The sequence below is a fragment of the Tympanuchus pallidicinctus genome, unplaced genomic scaffold (genome assembly GCF_026119805.1).
Source record: "Tympanuchus pallidicinctus isolate F22 unplaced genomic scaffold, pur_lepc_1.0 scaffold8, whole genome shotgun sequence".
In the NCBI taxonomy this organism is placed as follows: Eukaryota; Metazoa; Chordata; class Aves; order Galliformes; family Phasianidae; genus Tympanuchus; species Tympanuchus pallidicinctus.
Genome location: NW_026294802.1, coordinates 48,890,711 through 48,907,288, shown reverse-complemented (window position 1 = coordinate 48,907,288; position 16,578 = coordinate 48,890,711). Strand labels below are relative to the sequence as shown.

Below are 16,578 nucleotides of genomic sequence, written 5' to 3'. Positions count from 1 at the left end.
GAGCAGTTGATTCCTTCTTGCTTAAACCCCGTTTCCGTATCTATGTGATATGTATAAATCCACACAGGTTCACAAACCAAACACGCTCCCATTCGGTAAGCAGGGCTCCTTGCATATCTTACAAGGCTTTCGCTCCCAGAGGGATGAAAAAAAAAACAACCAGGGGAGTTGGCTCAGCACCAGGATCTTTCTGTCCTTCCCTGGAGGACTCCCCAATGGAAAACACATTCTTATTTCCACAATAGCTTCCCCTGCCACTTGCTGAAGTCACTGTCTCCAAAATAGCTCATGGCTGGGTGTCCCCAGGCCCTCACTGACTCATGGAGGAAGACGTACTCTTTGGGGACACCGATGGAAGGGTATGTTTCCATTCCATACAGTGTTTATCTTCCAGTCAATGTGGATGACATCCTGAAGGACAGGTCAGCACTGTGACCCTTTACACATTCCTCATCTCTCCACTGTTCCCAACACATCTTCCTAAAATACACAGATCATTCCCTTAGCTCCTCAAGCTTGTCCTGCATGTATCTGCACAGTGATCCGGGCCTGTGCTTAATCTATTTCCAGGATCTTATTTGCGCTTTTGAAAACATCTTTTCCAAACATGGGCTCACAGTAAAACGTGTCCAGAAGCACAAAGTTTGAAATCACATATGAGAGCAAGTGAGCATTTCCAAATGAAAATGTATTAGTGGGAAAACGTGATGGGAGATGTGTGTGTACAGAGGTGACAATGTGCATGTCTGTACATCTGATAGCATCAGTAAAAGGCAGTGAGTAAAAGTGTAAGAGAGAACGTGGGAGTGATGTGATACTCTGGACAAGAGAGAAAAGGACAGGAACAGAAGCACTGCATACCCCTGAGCAGAAAAATGTTTGTGTTTGGTATCACTGTGGGAAGGAAAGGCCCACTGTATGTATTTAAGACTGCAGTTGTTGACTCTGGATGCAGACGCTTTACTGCCAGTGCAAATGCCTGTAGCAGTTACTATAATCAAACTCCCCTCCTGAGATTACCAGCTTTATTCCCATTCTTCTCTAATGGCTTCAAATTATTTAAGCTGATAGTTCTTTATTCTCAGCTGCCTTTTTCTTGCTGTTTACACAATCCATTCCCCATCTATATCCTCGACGCACGGCCACAATCATGCTCTCAGTTAGGTGCATGCAGGCTATGTGCTTCACCATCTAGGGCTGTTCTGTATATGGATTATTACTGCAGACAGCATTTAACTAATTGGCCAGTGATGTCAGTGCATCACTGAGACTGAATTCGTGCCCTACGTAAATCCACTGTAATAAGTCAGTCAGACTTATCTTTATAGTATTTCTCTGTCTGCAACTTCTTTGTGAGCCAACGAAAGGCTGCAGAGGAGCAGGATGTATTCTAGTGGGTAAGAGCAGAATGCTAAGAGGATTTTTAGCAAAGGTGCTGCACAAAAGTAAGTGTAAACAGCTCACAGTTTGGGAGGAAGTAAATGCAAACCCCCTTGTAACAGCACCCTGCAACCCCCAGCACGCAAACATGCTAAAGCATTTATCTCAGGCAAATCCCTTGCAAGCGTGTGAACATGTGCCTGCATGTGCGTGCATGAATGGAGGTGTGAGTGGAAGCAAGGCTTTGGACTGTGCACACATGTAAGCCAGCCAAGGATATGTATGCAGAGGAACGTATGTGTGTGTAAGAGATAAAAACATGAGCTGGAATTCCATCTTCTCCTTCCTCCCCATGTTTCTAATAACCTCCCATCCCTATCCATCATCACCACATTCCTACACTCAAGGAGGCATAAATTAACTACTTTTGCAGTTCATGTCCAACTTCGCAGCCGCAGGCAGCAGACCCAACAGTTACCAGGTCAGAACAGCTTTCAGTTATTGTGTTGGACTGGGCTGACTCCCCCCTGCTGCTGTGGCTGCTTTGTTATCAGCCCAGACTATCTGACCCAACGCAATGTGTGAGCACTGCTTACACTTCTCAAGGATATGTGGGTCCCCTGATAGAGGACATAATGTCTGTCACATGGGCTTGTGCCAAAGAGAGCCAAAGAGCCCAGCCTTTCCAACACTGCCAAACTTGCATTTCAAAGACATGAGTGCAGTCTTGGAAGGGGATCAAAGCCTTTCTAACTGTCATTAGAATATTTCCTTTATGCATCTCTCTGTGAGTGCCAGCAACATATTTCATCAAATTCACTGGCTCGAGATGGTACCTCCAATATAAACCTGAATGGGGGGGAATTGTCAGGGCAAGTCTAGGTGGAAAACAAAACAAAACCCAAAGCACAACAAAACACGTGTAATTCCTGTAATGGAAAAAACATACGATGCCGTGAGCATGCCTAGCTCAAGAAATCCTAATGAGCCTATTAGTGCATCATAAAAAGTCTCTTTTCCTGGAATGTGTTTTAGACATAGAAACTCTATGGTCTGCTCCAGGCCATTTAGGACACTGAATCCTATCAGACAACAAGCACGTTCCCACCCAGGTCTTTTCTCTGAACTATCTGTTCAATGCAAATCTTTGGTTTTGTTGTTTTTTCATCCACTCCGAAAGCTGTGCTGTACAGCAGCCTGCTCTTACCCAGTAAGCCCAGACCTCAATCAGGGAGATGCATCCTCTCCAGTGCTCCAGTTTCAGTCTAATGGGTCTTCAGTGTGCTGCAGCCTGCCCCATCCGTCACAGAGCCATTAGCCCCATGCCTGCCTCATCTGCCAAGCCCATTTCCTCTCTGTTTGGGCTCTGCTTGGACCCCCACCCCAGAGCCCATCTGGCCACAAGGCTGCTGGGCAAAGCTGCCTACTACGGGTCCTCAGCTTCACCACCAGCCTCAGACCCCTGCTCTTAACTGCACACACAGCTGCCAAGGGCTCCTGCACTTGGATGTATCAGGTATCAGATCCAATCATATTAAATCTGGTTTTATAAGAGGGTTGGAAGCTCTTCCTCCTGCTCTGTTTTTCTCCTAGTGCAGAGGCAGAGAGCAGCCCGTGTTTCCTTAACACAGCCAAGGTGCAGCTTTTGCTCTTGTGGTTGTTTTTGCATGGAAGACAGAGTCCTCCAGCCCTCATTGTTAGGAAATGTTTTCTACTGTTTGCTCTGAGTTATTCTCTATTTGTCTTTGTTTTGTTTTGTGTTTTTTTTTTTTTTCCCTTCAAAGATAAATGTCACTTTGCAGCAAGAAAACAAACAGGGCACTTAGGGTATTATTTGCAAGACCCCACACAAACAAAGAGTAAGAACTCAGCTATCTGCTCAGTATGGAGTACAGTCTCCAACTGTCTGATGGTTGGTTAGGAATAAAAGGCACTGCATTTCACCATTTAAAACAAAAACAAACAAACAAACAAAACAAAACAAAAAAGCAAACCAGCATTGTCTTGGGAAGTCAGCCTCAAAAGTCTCCCTTTTTGCCTTGTGACACAGTGTCCTGTCCCTTACCAAATGGGGTCAGCACATGGCAGGGAAGAGTAAATCTGGTGGATCCACACGGATTGAGTATCACTCTCTTTCCCAGATCTCTTGTTTGTGCTTTCATTTGGTGCAGCCATTTGGCAGCCCAGCCTGAACCATGGCATTCAATTTAGGAGGCACAGAGAAAGCCCATCTCATCCATTCAGCATTGGTGAGCCAAGGCGTTAGGGTACACCTAGAGATTTTCAAACATCTGCAGTGAACAGCAAGGATAGCTTTGAGACAAATGATGTTCCTTCTGAAGCAAATGGCAAATGCATGGATTCACAGAGCTGAAAGCTGACCCTGAAATGCTGCCCATTGGCAGGCACACACTGTCTCACTTCAGCTTTTCCTCCGGGTGGTTAGACACAGAACTCTTCTTTTGGAGAAGTTGCTTTGAAGCCAGTTTCTAAGCTGCCTATTGTCTTATGTCATGGAGTCAGAGGAAAACAAGTCTGGACAAGATGTCCAGAGACCATCACTGCTAGCTCTCCACCCAGAGCAGGAGCATCCCAATGTACCAAACAAATGAGGTAATGGTGAGGTATTGGCACCGGCTGTCCAGCAGTGCTGGGGTCACATGGAGGTGTTCCAGAACCCTGGAGATGTGGCACTGAGGGATAAGGTCAGTGGGCACGGAGGGATGGGTTGGGGTTGCACTTGATGATCTTAGAGGTCTTTCCAACCTCAATGATTCTATGGCCCTATGATTCTATGGAATGGTTATCTAGCTCACGCTTATAACCACAGATGACAAAGGCTCTGCAATTGCCTCAGCAGCCAGAATTCCATGTTTTGATTCCTTTACTGTCAGGGATCTTTTCATAAGATCTCCCTGAATGCTTTTTGCTGCAATAGAAGTGACGACCACTTGTGCCATTCCCCACAGACAGGAAGGTTAGATGATTTCCTTCTGCTTTAACTAATCTATTACCTATTTCAAAGCTTACAATGTCCCCTGCAAATTATCTCATTTGGGGGTTAAAACTGCCTTATTTCTTCAGTCTGTCCCTGCTGGTCCTACTTTGAAGACTTCTGGTCATTTTTGATGCTCTCATCTACATTCTGTATCTTTCCTAAAGGCTGGTCATTAAAGTAGACAGAGTCCTCAAGCCAAGAGATTATCAGTGCTATATAACTGCTACATTCAACTTCATCCTGACATAAAATACACAGCAGAGCTTTCAGACCTACAAATGCTCCTACCGGTTTTTCTTCTTCTTTGTCTAAAGTGCTCCAGGTCTATCAAAAACCTGAACAAAAAAGGACAGCTACAAACCTTCCTTAGCAGTCGACTTGCAATAAAATTTTTGTCTGACCTCATGTTAAAGATCTGCCTTTGTTGGCAAATTTAATTTTACTCCTCATTTCAGACGGACTGCCATAAATCATGTGAAGCAGGAAGTGTGCCTCATCTACATTTAGTTTAGTGTTAATTTAAGACACTGGTGTAAGCGTAGTAAAAGTCATGATAATTTATTGATAAAGGTATAAATCTTTCAGTGATTGGGAAAGAGCCTGAAATAGAGTAGAGCCAGAACATTACAAGTGAAAGGTTTTTGGTCCCAGTTTAGATCCAGATCACTGCCTGTATCCGCACTGACATCCAAGTGTCTAACTGCAGCTCTGACCGCGTCCAAACCAGGCAGCCACTAGGTCAGGTCCACAGGCATAAATCGCAAGCACTGTCAGCACATGTAGGCTTGGCAGCTTTGAAAGAATTTTGGTTTATCTGCTTCAGCAAAACGTCTTCTACAGCCCCCGAGTCTGATCTCCCATTACAAGAAAGAGGGCGTTTATGGAAAAGAAAAAAAATAATGTTTAGCATCCAAGAAAAGACACTTAGCACAAGTGCTCAAACAGACCCAGCTTCTTGGGTAACTTCAGTAGCTGGTGCAGAACCCCGTATCACTGTGGTGACACTGAATGCATCCATGTCAGCTGGTTAATGATGGTCTAGGTGTCCTGCAGTGAAGACCATCCCTAAGAAACATAGTACAAAATAAAAGTCCATGGGTGGCTGGTGACCCTGCACACGGCAGGAGGTTGAAACTAGATGATCACTGTGGTCCTTTTCAACCCGGGCCATTCTGGGATTCTATGAAAAGTGTGGGTGTATGGTGGTACAGAAGTCTGGGTGTTTCGTGATCCCAGGATGTCCTGAATTACTTCTACCGTAATGCTGGTGACTCAGGCTTTACACACCCCATGAAAAAAAGAAAAAAGGAAAAAAAATATTATGTTAAATATGGGACTCATTTGGGTCTGGCTTTTCCTTATCCTGGAACAGAGACTGAGAGCAGCTCCTTGGTCTAAAGTAGGGATTTTTTACAATTGTGAAGTCATCAGTTTCGTTTCATTTGCCTTGAAATGTTGGCTTTCCAACAGCACTTCTAGACAATCCTAGAAATAAGTACATTTCTACTGTAACATCCAGCATTATAAATCCATAGGACTGCAAGGAAAACAAACCCCTACTTAAAGGACGTTATTTGCTGCTAAATTCCCACGTCAATACTAACACCAATACCACCCAACACTCCACCCTTGCTCAACCCTAGCAGCCTTTCTTACAAAGATGACCACTAATAAATACAGCTGTATTACACACCATCGCCTATAGGTAACTTCTGGATGTCATAAATGTGAATGTAAATTTGTTTAATGAGCTGAACCACAACAACAGGTTGGAGGAAACCTGGACTGCTCTGCACTTTGGTCTGGGTCCTCTTCTGGTTTGGGTCACACAAGCTCTCACTTGGAGCCAGCTCCACACCGCGCTGTGCACTGAGCATCAGCTCTGAGGGTGATGTATTTGTTCCAGTAAATACAGAGTCAGTCAGAGCAACATTTGATTCTCAAAGTGCTGCTTCAGGTTCAAATCCAAAATCTCAAAGGAAACCTCAGTTGAAACAACCAATTTTTGCCCAATTTCTGGCCAACGCAACTTGCTTTTTTAAGGAGGGAGGCGGGTTTCCTCAGATCTCCACACGGATTCTCTCAAAGGTTTGTAAATCCTTGCCAAATCCTTCGCAAACCTGGGCTCAGATTCAGAAATACAGTGAAAACAGATTTTTTTCTCTTTTTTTTTTTTTTCCCCGGCACTTTTGCTGCTGGTTCTGGCCAGGAGAAGAAAGAGCAGAGGCCGAGGGGGGAAAAAAAAAAAAATGGGGAAAAAGATGATGCAAAAATTGTCAAATGTCAAACACGTTCTGTCTGAGCTCTGGGCAAAAGTTTGGGGTGGCTGTTAATGCTCAGAAGATGATTCATCCCCACTCTCCCTTTCATCCTCCCTGGTTGCGCTGCCCACTGCTTATACCAGAGACCCCATCTTTATATAACCTTTTTTATAGGGTTATACAGAGTTGCAGTGCTACAGACCATAAATATGTGATCACTGAGCCTTCTTCCTTTGCAGGGTTTACATCCAAGAACAGAGGAACATTTGAGTTCACTCGTGCAGCAAGAACCAAAAAGCCCCGTTTCCTCAAACAACCATAAAAAATAATTAAGCTAACCAACTCCACAGTAGTAGGAAAAGAGCTGCCGGCCAGCCAACTTGCAGGGAGAAAAAAAGAAAACAAAGGGAAAGCCTTGGCAGAGAGAAGGGTGATCTTACTGTACAATCAACTTCTGAGACAGTGAGTAGGATGAAAGCATGGAACATCTCAAGAAACGTATCTTTAAAATAGCAAAGCATTATGAAGCATACATGCACATTTCACAGGCCTTTGAAATCAGCAACACTGGCAGGTTTATTTGTTTTGATTGCCTCTTTCTCTTTCTTTTACTACTTTGGGATTTTTCTCTCTCTCCTTTTCAAGCCTAAAGCCAAATGACCCATGAGAAATGTGCTGTAATTTGTCTCTTATCCATCCCTCATCTCCATCTGATATTCCCTCTGCCCTGGTTACCCTGATGTTTTTCCAGACTCTACAAGCTGAACCAGTGTAACAAGGAGAAAAGTCAAACGATAAAGAAAGAAGTGGCGTAAGGATATTTTCAGGAACCGGTTGTTAAAACAGATTTCCTTTGCCGCTTTTCCAAAACCCCTTTTGGCTGCAGCAAGCCTCATTCACATATAATAGTGAATTTAAAACAGTATAGGAAGGTATATATACTTGAGGCTATTTTAACCATCAGTTATATTGCTTGGCACTTCCACAGTGCTTCCCCTCTGGGCCTCAAAATGCTTCCTAAACATAAGAGAGAAATTCCACTCTGGTCAAAGCCCTGACACGAGCCCTCTGCACTGCTCCAAATCCCATCCAAGGGTTTAAGTGGTCCTAAAGTGGGACAGGAACCGTCGCGTTGGGCCTCCCCACAAGAACTTCTCCTACAGCTGAGGAAGCCATGAAATAGGAAGACAAGAAAACTTCCCTTGTCATGCAAAGAAGAAAACAGAGGTATAGAAATGCAATAATTTGTTCAAAGGAACATAATCACTCAGTGTGACAGTTGGGATTAGAAACTCAGTCTCTAGTCTACGTTCCTTGATAGCATGGACCATCTTTCTTTTATATAAGCGGTGGTTTGTGTTACTGATCCTTCAAGTTTTCTGCTGGTGGCCACTAATCATATTTTACAATCTTATTTTACAATCTTTTACTCATATTTTACAATCTCCAAAACATTCTAAAGGTCCGGCGCCCAGCAGATGGAAAATCAGAGCTCCCTACAGTAAGCCGGTCCTTCCTGAATCCCTTGGCTGTTTCTGAAGACGATGCAGCACACTCAGTTCATAAACAGATTTACTTGTGGAACCAGGGCTCTGCTTTCAATGAGTGAGCAGCCACCGTTCTAATGATATTTGGCATTTACATACCAGCTCTCATCCCAAAGAGCTTCCAAGAACAACCAGCAGATACGTGCATAGCACACTGCACAACAGTTCAAGTAAAGGACATTTTGGTTTCCGTCACCAGAACAAACCTGATTTTTTATGAAAAGCACCAGAGACCAGGAATGCAGCCTGTCATCGCTGCCTTGAATCAGGTCAAGAGTTAGGTAGAGCCTCTGTTAATCAGACTTGAAGCTAGAGATCAAGAGGAAACTTGAAGCTTTGACACAGAATTTCCTTTAATTACAGGAGTAGCTCATAGCAACTCTCTACATTAGGACTGCCAAACAATTTTCACTGTTAATATTCAACTTCGGCCTTGTCTCTCTTGTCCCATCCCAGTGGCTCTTGTCCCATCCTAGTGACTCTGAGGTTCGAAATCCCATTTACAGCCTTGCCACAACCAGTGCCACAGCGACCCTTGGGAGTCATGGCTGGAGTGACCCAGGATTGTGCACTTCTGAAGCACTGGGATGCTCACTGGGTCCTGTCTTTAAAGAACACCAAAAGCCTATGTGTGGGGTACACCTGCTCCATGCTGAGCTCCGCAGCACCCACTGCTGCCCTCCGTGCATCCATATGGGCAGTGAGGAAGAGCAAGGAGCCAAGGAATATGCCTGGAGCAGCCCTGCTGGGCCACCTATCATGGGGACATTTGTCATTTCTTGGAAGCTGAACACTGTGCTGTAGCCTCAGGGTTCTCGTAATGAGATTGCAATTAGTCCCAGCTCCTTCAGAAGGGTGACACGTTGCTTTGTCCCTGCAGGGGTGTGCAGCTGGGACTTTAAGGGGACTGGACATTTAGCTACTCCGTTAGCATCTTCTCTAATTAACATGCAGTAAAAAATGAAGGGTAAAAAAAGAACAAGATCAAATTCTTTGCTCCTTTCATCTCACTTTTTGACACTAATCCTCCCTGCACATAAACCCTGTGCCACAAAGTGAGATATACATTGCTATTGGAACAAAAAGAAACTTGGAATCAGGCCGACATCATCAAAAAAATAAATAAAACCATATATAACCACAAAGGACCCAGCAAGTTTATTACAGATCCTTCTGGAGATGATGGGCCAAAATAATCAGCCCAAATATGCATCTTGCAAAACATCACTTTTTCTTTGGAGATGCCGCTTCTTTTCTGTTTTTGTTTTTACAACTCATGAACTTGCAAATCTCGTTTCTTATCCTTCTGGCAGTGCTGTGCATAAAGCTGGTCCTGCTGCAGTGGGCAGATCGTCAATGGCTTAGAGTTAGGATAATCCCAATTTTCCTCTTTTCTGAGAAAGAAATGAAAACCTGACTCAAGTGAGTCTAGCTGAAATTTCCTCTAGCTCCATCTCATGCAGGAAACAGTAGGAGACACCAAAATACAACTGCAAAGAATATACTGGTGAAGGAGACTTCACTCCAGGGATGCTCAGAAAACCTTATGCACAGACACTAAAAGCTTCAGGTTTCCACCCTTCCAGAGACAGGCTTGTTCTCTTTCAATAAAGAACAGTTTCAATAAAGAATAGTTGGATCTATTGGTTTTCTCTTCTATTTTGTGAGGGTTACTGGTGAGTCATACCCGAAAGTCTTTCTCTTCAATGGCGATGTTCTGGATGCAGTTTTTACTAACCACTAAGTGTTAGGAGATCTGTTGAAGCTGGTTACTCTTGTTCTTTCCCAACAATAAGCAGATTACAAGGAAAGAGAAAATGTCAATCTGAAAGAGAAATTTCACATAAGAACATTCAGCTTTGAAGTTCCCAGAATCCACAGTATATTGCCAGGTGATCTGGCAGAAACACCAACACACCTGCAACGGAAACAGTTCAGAGCTGGAGAAAGAACAGGCTGTGCAGAGTGTATTTTCTAAATCTGACTTGTTCCTTGTTTTTAAATTTTCTATTCTTGTTGAGCAGGAAGACAGAAAGAAGGGAAAAGTGTGGGAGAGAGGACTTCACAGATGATGACTTTGTCAAGAAACTGCTCTTGGGAGGGGGAACATGTTGGTAGCAGTGGCGGTAATGGGAACGGCAAAGATAACTGACTCCCTGACATCAAAATCTTGCCTCTCATTTCTCTCTGCTGAGGCAGATACAATCAGTGGGAGGAAAGATGCAAATGTGTCTTTTCCAAGCACTCAAGAACTATCGGTCTTTGTTGTATTTAAACCCCTGCAGGACCTGCATCTTCCACAAAGACACGAGGTAAAGGAAAAGGCATTGTACCTGTGTGCTTCTGCAAGCAGGCATTTCTTGAGCTGAAGGATATGTCAAGCACAAAAGGTCTTCAACCCCTTATATAAGCACGGGCAGCAGACACATCAAAAGGAAGGTTATTAGGTGGATGGGAGGATGTTTTTGTTGTCTCACATATGGATCTGCTAACACGTCCACCAGAAAGCAGGCACTGTCAGTCCCAAACATAAGACTGATTGTAAGCATTCCCCGGAGGACACATTTCCCAAGACCCTACAAAATTGGACTGGCAGATTATGAAAGGTACAATACTGATCCAGCATGTAACAGTAAACTAGAGGAAATCATACCCATATATTTGGCCTTCAGACATGAGTGCAGAAATTGCCTGTTTTGGCACCACAGGACCGTGGATCCAGTTGAATCAAATACAGACCCCTAACAAAGTGCTATGAGAATGCAAAGATCTGTTACCCATTGTCAAAAGATAAGGGGGAAAAATGATTTTCCTTCGTGCCAGATTTCTTTACCAACCTTCGACATGAGTATCATCACCACTGTCAGCAGGCCATAGTCTGACTTTGGTCTTCTCCATGACAGTGGCACCGCTGCAACCCAACTTACATAACTCAACCACGCATCTCAATCAACACTCACTCTGGTTTTCTGCAGTAATTTATCAGTGACATGTCACTAACAGCTCCTAGAGGACTTAAGATCTTGATGACGACAAATCTAGCTGTGCAAAGCACCCAGCAAATGTGCACGTTATAATTTTTGTCCACTGATTCCTACACACAGACTCCAAATCATACAAACTCATAGTTTATAAATCTATGCTAGCATGAAATGTCTTGCAACTCCCTGCCAAAAAGTAGGTGCCCTACAGCAAATTGCACAGGAAAGCATCCAGGCATGCCTTGAATATCTCATGTAGATGAGTCCACAAGCCTATTCCAGGACTCTGTCAGCTCCACAGTATTCTTCTTCATGTTTGTATGGAACTTTCCATGTTCCAGTTTTCGCTCATCACCCCCTGTCCTGTTGCTGCTCACCACTGAAAAGAGCCTGGCCCCATCCATCTGACTCCCAAGCTGAAGATATTCATAAAAAGAGATGAGACCCCCTCTCAACCTTCTCTTCTCCAAGCTGAACAGCCCCAGGGCTCTCAGCCTTTCCTCATAAGGGAGATGTTCCAGGACCTTAACCATCTTCGTGGCCCTCTGCCAGACTCTCCCTAGGAGATCCCTGTCTTTTTTGAACTGGGGAGCTCAGGCCTGGACACAGTACTCCAGATGTGGACGCACAGCTCCTGTCCAGCAGGTCAGCCCCCAGGCTGTACTGATCCATGTGGTCCTTCCTCCCCAGGTGCAGGGCTCCATATTGCTTTTGCTGAACCTCATCAGGTTCCTTTCTACCGAACTCTCCAGTCCGCCCTGGTCTTGCAGAACAGCAGCACGGCCTTCTGCTGTGTCAGCCACTCCTCCCAGCTTTGCACTGTCCGAGGGCGGTGGACTCTATCCCTTCATCCACGCTTGTGATGAAGATGTTGAACAAGACCAGGTCCAGTACCCACCCTGGGGTACACTGCTCATTATAGGCCTGATGAAGAACTTCCTTGCTTTTCCAATTCCTCTGTGGCCAGTCCGAGCACGTCTTGAGAGCTTTAAAGTCTAAAATCCCACCTTGGTCACTCAGTTGGGTGCAGCAGAAAGTGTGCTGAAGGCACCTGCTAAGCTACCTGGAAGCACCTTTTGGAGTATTTCCTACTGATGGGTTTCTATATCAAAAACTCAAGGTTCTTTGGATATCATTCTGAGATATAAATAAAAAGATAATTTTGTGTCTGATCAAGACAAGGGTGAGCCTGAACTTTCATGGCAAAACAAGACATTCGGAGGCAAAACATGTGAATAAACATATCCTGAGAAGTAAAACTATCAGAGGAATTCTGAGCAGATGAGGAGAAAGCCAGGAACTTCTATCCCTTATCTGAATCCAACTGGGTGCAGAGGGGGAATCAAACGACATGAATATCTTCAGGCAAAGTGGGAGAAACACTCTGATGTGTCTGACGGAAGCATTTTACTCTGTGTCTGGAAGTTTATCATGACCGATCAATTCTGGAAGAATTAGTGAGTGAGTTCTGGTTTTTGGCACCGACACAGCAGTGGTAAAAAGGCTGGAGGCAAAAGGGAAGTAATTTTCATAATGCTGTGAACTGTTGCCATCAATCCTTACCCAAAACATTTCTTCCACTTACTCAGTGCAGTGCTGTTCTGTAGGAGCTTCCCTTTTAGCTATTGCCCTTCATTTCAGGAAGGCTCACGACCTTGCACGTGCTCTGGATGTGGAGATCCAAGCCAAAGTCTGTTGGAGTTCAATCTTTCTTGGGACTTCAAAGAGCTTGGGATGCGTAACTTACTCCAGACAGAAAGCATAACATACACTTGGAACAATATTACACACGTAAAAATAGAAATGATTGAATGACTGTTAAGGAATGCAGTGTGATGGGGAAGCCTGATGTAAGTTGTGCATGGCATTTACATTCCTATTTCCATCTGCTAACCTAGGTGCTCCAGATCGTAGTGGAAGTACCTACCTTCTTCCAGCAGTTATGAAGACTTTAGATTTAATTCTCTGACCTGTGCCTATGCTGCAAGTCTGTCTGTGCTGCAAGCAGATGGCACGACTGCTCCCCTAGGAACTAACTGAGCAACAGCCACAAATAGCCAGTGCTAAAGGAAAGCTGCAACGACACATTTTGGGAGGAATCAGCAGCCCATAGTCCTCACAGACACATGAAGGTAAGCTGAAAACCCTTTGCTAGAAATGTACGATGCAGACATATTAAGGTCCTTTGAATAACACAAGTTTATGTTATTCTAAATATGCCTCAGACATTCTTAGTTTGTCTCCATTTGTGCAGGGAAGACAGGAATAGAGCATTGCCAAGCTCACGGAAATCAGGAGATCACAGCAAAAAATGCCATTTTGCAATTGTTCTCAACCAGCTTTGCAACCATAAGCAGTTCAGGCTGTTTGGAAATATTTTCACACTCTGATGCTCACTTGAAACAAACTACGCCCCGGCCTTTTCAAGATCCTTAATTCTTCATTTACGTACTGTTTCTCACCAGTCGATCTTTCCCTGTCTCATTTTAATTAAAAACAAATACCAAATTACTTAAGGCAACACTTTCCAAATGCCTTGGGTTTTTGATACCCACATGCTACCTGTGAGTCCTGTTCTAAGCAAATAATTCCCTTTTGTGCCTTTGGAAAGAGCACAAAAGCCGTGTAGATAGTTACAGTAATGGGCCTATTAATTGCTATCCTCTGGATTTTATGTTATTTAATCAATGTCTGAGCTCTGACTGCAAAAGAAGCTTAAATTGACAACCTCATTCCCTTCTGCCCAATGCTCCCCAGCCTGTCGGCTTTGATACACAGATACTCTTCGCGAGCCTGACAAGGGCACAAGTCTCATTACATCCTATCATGGAAATTAGAAATGAATCAATAAGCAAAGAGGCAAGCTCTGATCAGCTTGCTCCTACCACACAGTGCAGAATTCTTCACATTTTACCCCTAATCCCGCATCTGATCAAACTGAAATGTCTTCGGGGTCAGGAATGCCTCTGCTTCCTTTGGTATTTCTCTCATAGCCTAATCAAATCTCAGAGAAGTCGATAGTTTCGGTCCGTGCCTTATCTCTGCCCCCAGTATTTGTGCTGCTGAATGCTGAAGAAATAATTCAGCAACATGCTTCATGCGACGGGGCAAATCGTTATTGGAGCAGAAGTGCTGGCAAGGCCCAAGTAACAGCCTAAATCCCCTTCTTGGCACATTTGCTTGCACTGTGTCTTTCAGCATAATTTTGACATGGAATTTTCCTGGCATAAATCACACAGGTTTCCCTCTTCCCTTCCACACCACGCTGCGTAGCTCTGTGTTTTGGTAAATCTCATCTATTAATAGTTGCCCTCTGTGGCTATAAAAAAATACGGCGGTAGTCAACAGCCAGTCCTTGGTAGGGAGCAGCTGCGGCTGCCTGAACGCATGCAGGACCCGGCATCGCACAGCAAAGCCCTTTCTTGGCTCCACGTCAGAGCAAACTGATTAAATAAGGCCACAGCCAAGCGAACGGAAAAGGAGCCCCTTCCCTGCAAAGAGGGGAGAGCGGCTGCAGCATCGGGCTGCAGAAGCATCAGGGTATTTCCATTTTCTCACTGACATCTTCTTTTTTTAACTCAACCGCCTCCTCCCCCCCCCCACCCCCACGCATGTCTTCCTCGCTCCACCCTCCTGCCAAGTCCCCGCAAACTCTTGCACTTGAAGAAATAGAACAAAGACGTCATCGCAGCCAGCACCAAAGGTCGCGGGGTACATTTTAAGGTCTAAGTCTACTTCTTCTGTTTGATTGATTTAAGTGATTAAAGCGTTTCTGCTCTTCCCGTGCTTTCAGCGGCATCCTGGGTAACTCTGGGGAAATTCAAACCGACCAGCTGTGATCCGTATTACAAAGTCATTACAAATACACACAAGGATGGTGATGGGGCCATACTGGAAAGCGTGGAAGGAGCGGAATATTGCCTCCGAGTAGAGTGAGGAAGGGCTTTCATGTGTCAGATCGAGAAGCACTCAGCTCAGCAGAGGAGATACAGGGCTGGATATTAGGAAATATTTCTTTGAAAGAGTGATCAAGCACTGAATAGGCTGCTCAAGGAGATGGTTGAGTCATCACAGAATCACAGAACCATAGAATGGCCTGGGTTGAAAAGGACCACAATGCTCATCCAGTTCCAACCCCCTGCTGTGTGCAGGTCGCCAACCAGCAGCCCAGGCTGCCCAGAGCCACATCCAGCCTGGCCTTGAATGCCTGCAGGGATGGGGCATCCACAGCCTCCTTGGGCAACCTGTGCCAGTGCCTCACCACCCTCTGGGGGAAAAACTTCCTCCCCTGTCTCAATTTAAAACCATTCCCCGTGCCCTATCACTATCCACCTCCACAAACAGCCATTCCCACTCCTGTTTATATGCTCCCTTCAAGTACTGGAAGGCCTGGAGGTGTCCAAGAAACATGCAGATGTGGCACTGAGGGACGTGGTCAGTGGGCAGTATTGGCGGTGGGTGGATGGTTGGACTAGATGACTTTAGGTCTTTTCCAACCTTAATGATTCTGTGATCCCATGAATTCCCATCATCTCAGCACTGCAGGGTACTGTCCCCACCATGGCAGGCTGGTTGGTGACAGAGCATCATGTGCACTTTGAATTGTCATTTGCATGAAGTCCTGAAGTGAAGCTCTTGACAGTACTGCAGAACTGCTGAATCTCAGGGATGGCCACATCAAGTCCATGCCATGCCACAACCATCGTGGAGCCCTGCAAGCACTGCAGCACACCTTGCCTGAGCTGCAGGCACTCAAAAAGCCCATGCCACATAACTTCAGTGCTTCTCCAATTTCCCTAGGATGTTTCACTAAGATAAATTCTTCCTGCAAAGCTGATGGGAATGATATGAAAATGAAGCCTTGTGCCGAGGAAAACGAGAACCACAGCTTCTCATTGAAGTCCTCAATTTATTGACACTACAAGGACATGGCATGAGAAGCAAATTTATTCCATATTATCTACTGTCAGTATAGCTCAAAAGATGAATTTTGAGGAAGCAGAAAGAATTTTATTCTCCCAAGCCCTGTAATTCAACACTGCTGAAGCTGCCCTCACGCAAATCAGTGATGACACATCTTTTCAATGTCTGGGGCCAAAATTATTTTTAAAAGCATTGCAGGTAATTGCCATTGCTGTTATTCCAAACCACTGCTATTTCCACTATTTTGCTATCACTGATGTAACTCGACAAGTGGGCTTATTCTGCAATTACTGAATTAAAGGAAATAACGTATTTCACAAGAAACAGCTCACACGTATCTGTGGCCATGACCAGATCTCTAGGTGGAATTTCCATGAGATGCTCCCATGTTTCCACGCTTTGTTCAATACTACCCAAACATTTGGGTACCTTCGCAAATAATTGGTCTGCAGGGTGCAGATTTTATCAGTTTTTTTTTTCACCGGGGT

The 16,578-nt window shown here is 44.6% G+C and overlaps 1 protein-coding gene across 1 annotated transcript in view; it reads right to left on the bottom strand.

The window, feature by feature from the left end:
- Positions 1-16,578, bottom strand: part of PAPPA (pappalysin 1) — a 172,590-nt gene that overhangs the window by 121,699 nt on the left and 34,313 nt on the right. The gene's annotated exons all lie outside the window — the stretch shown is intronic.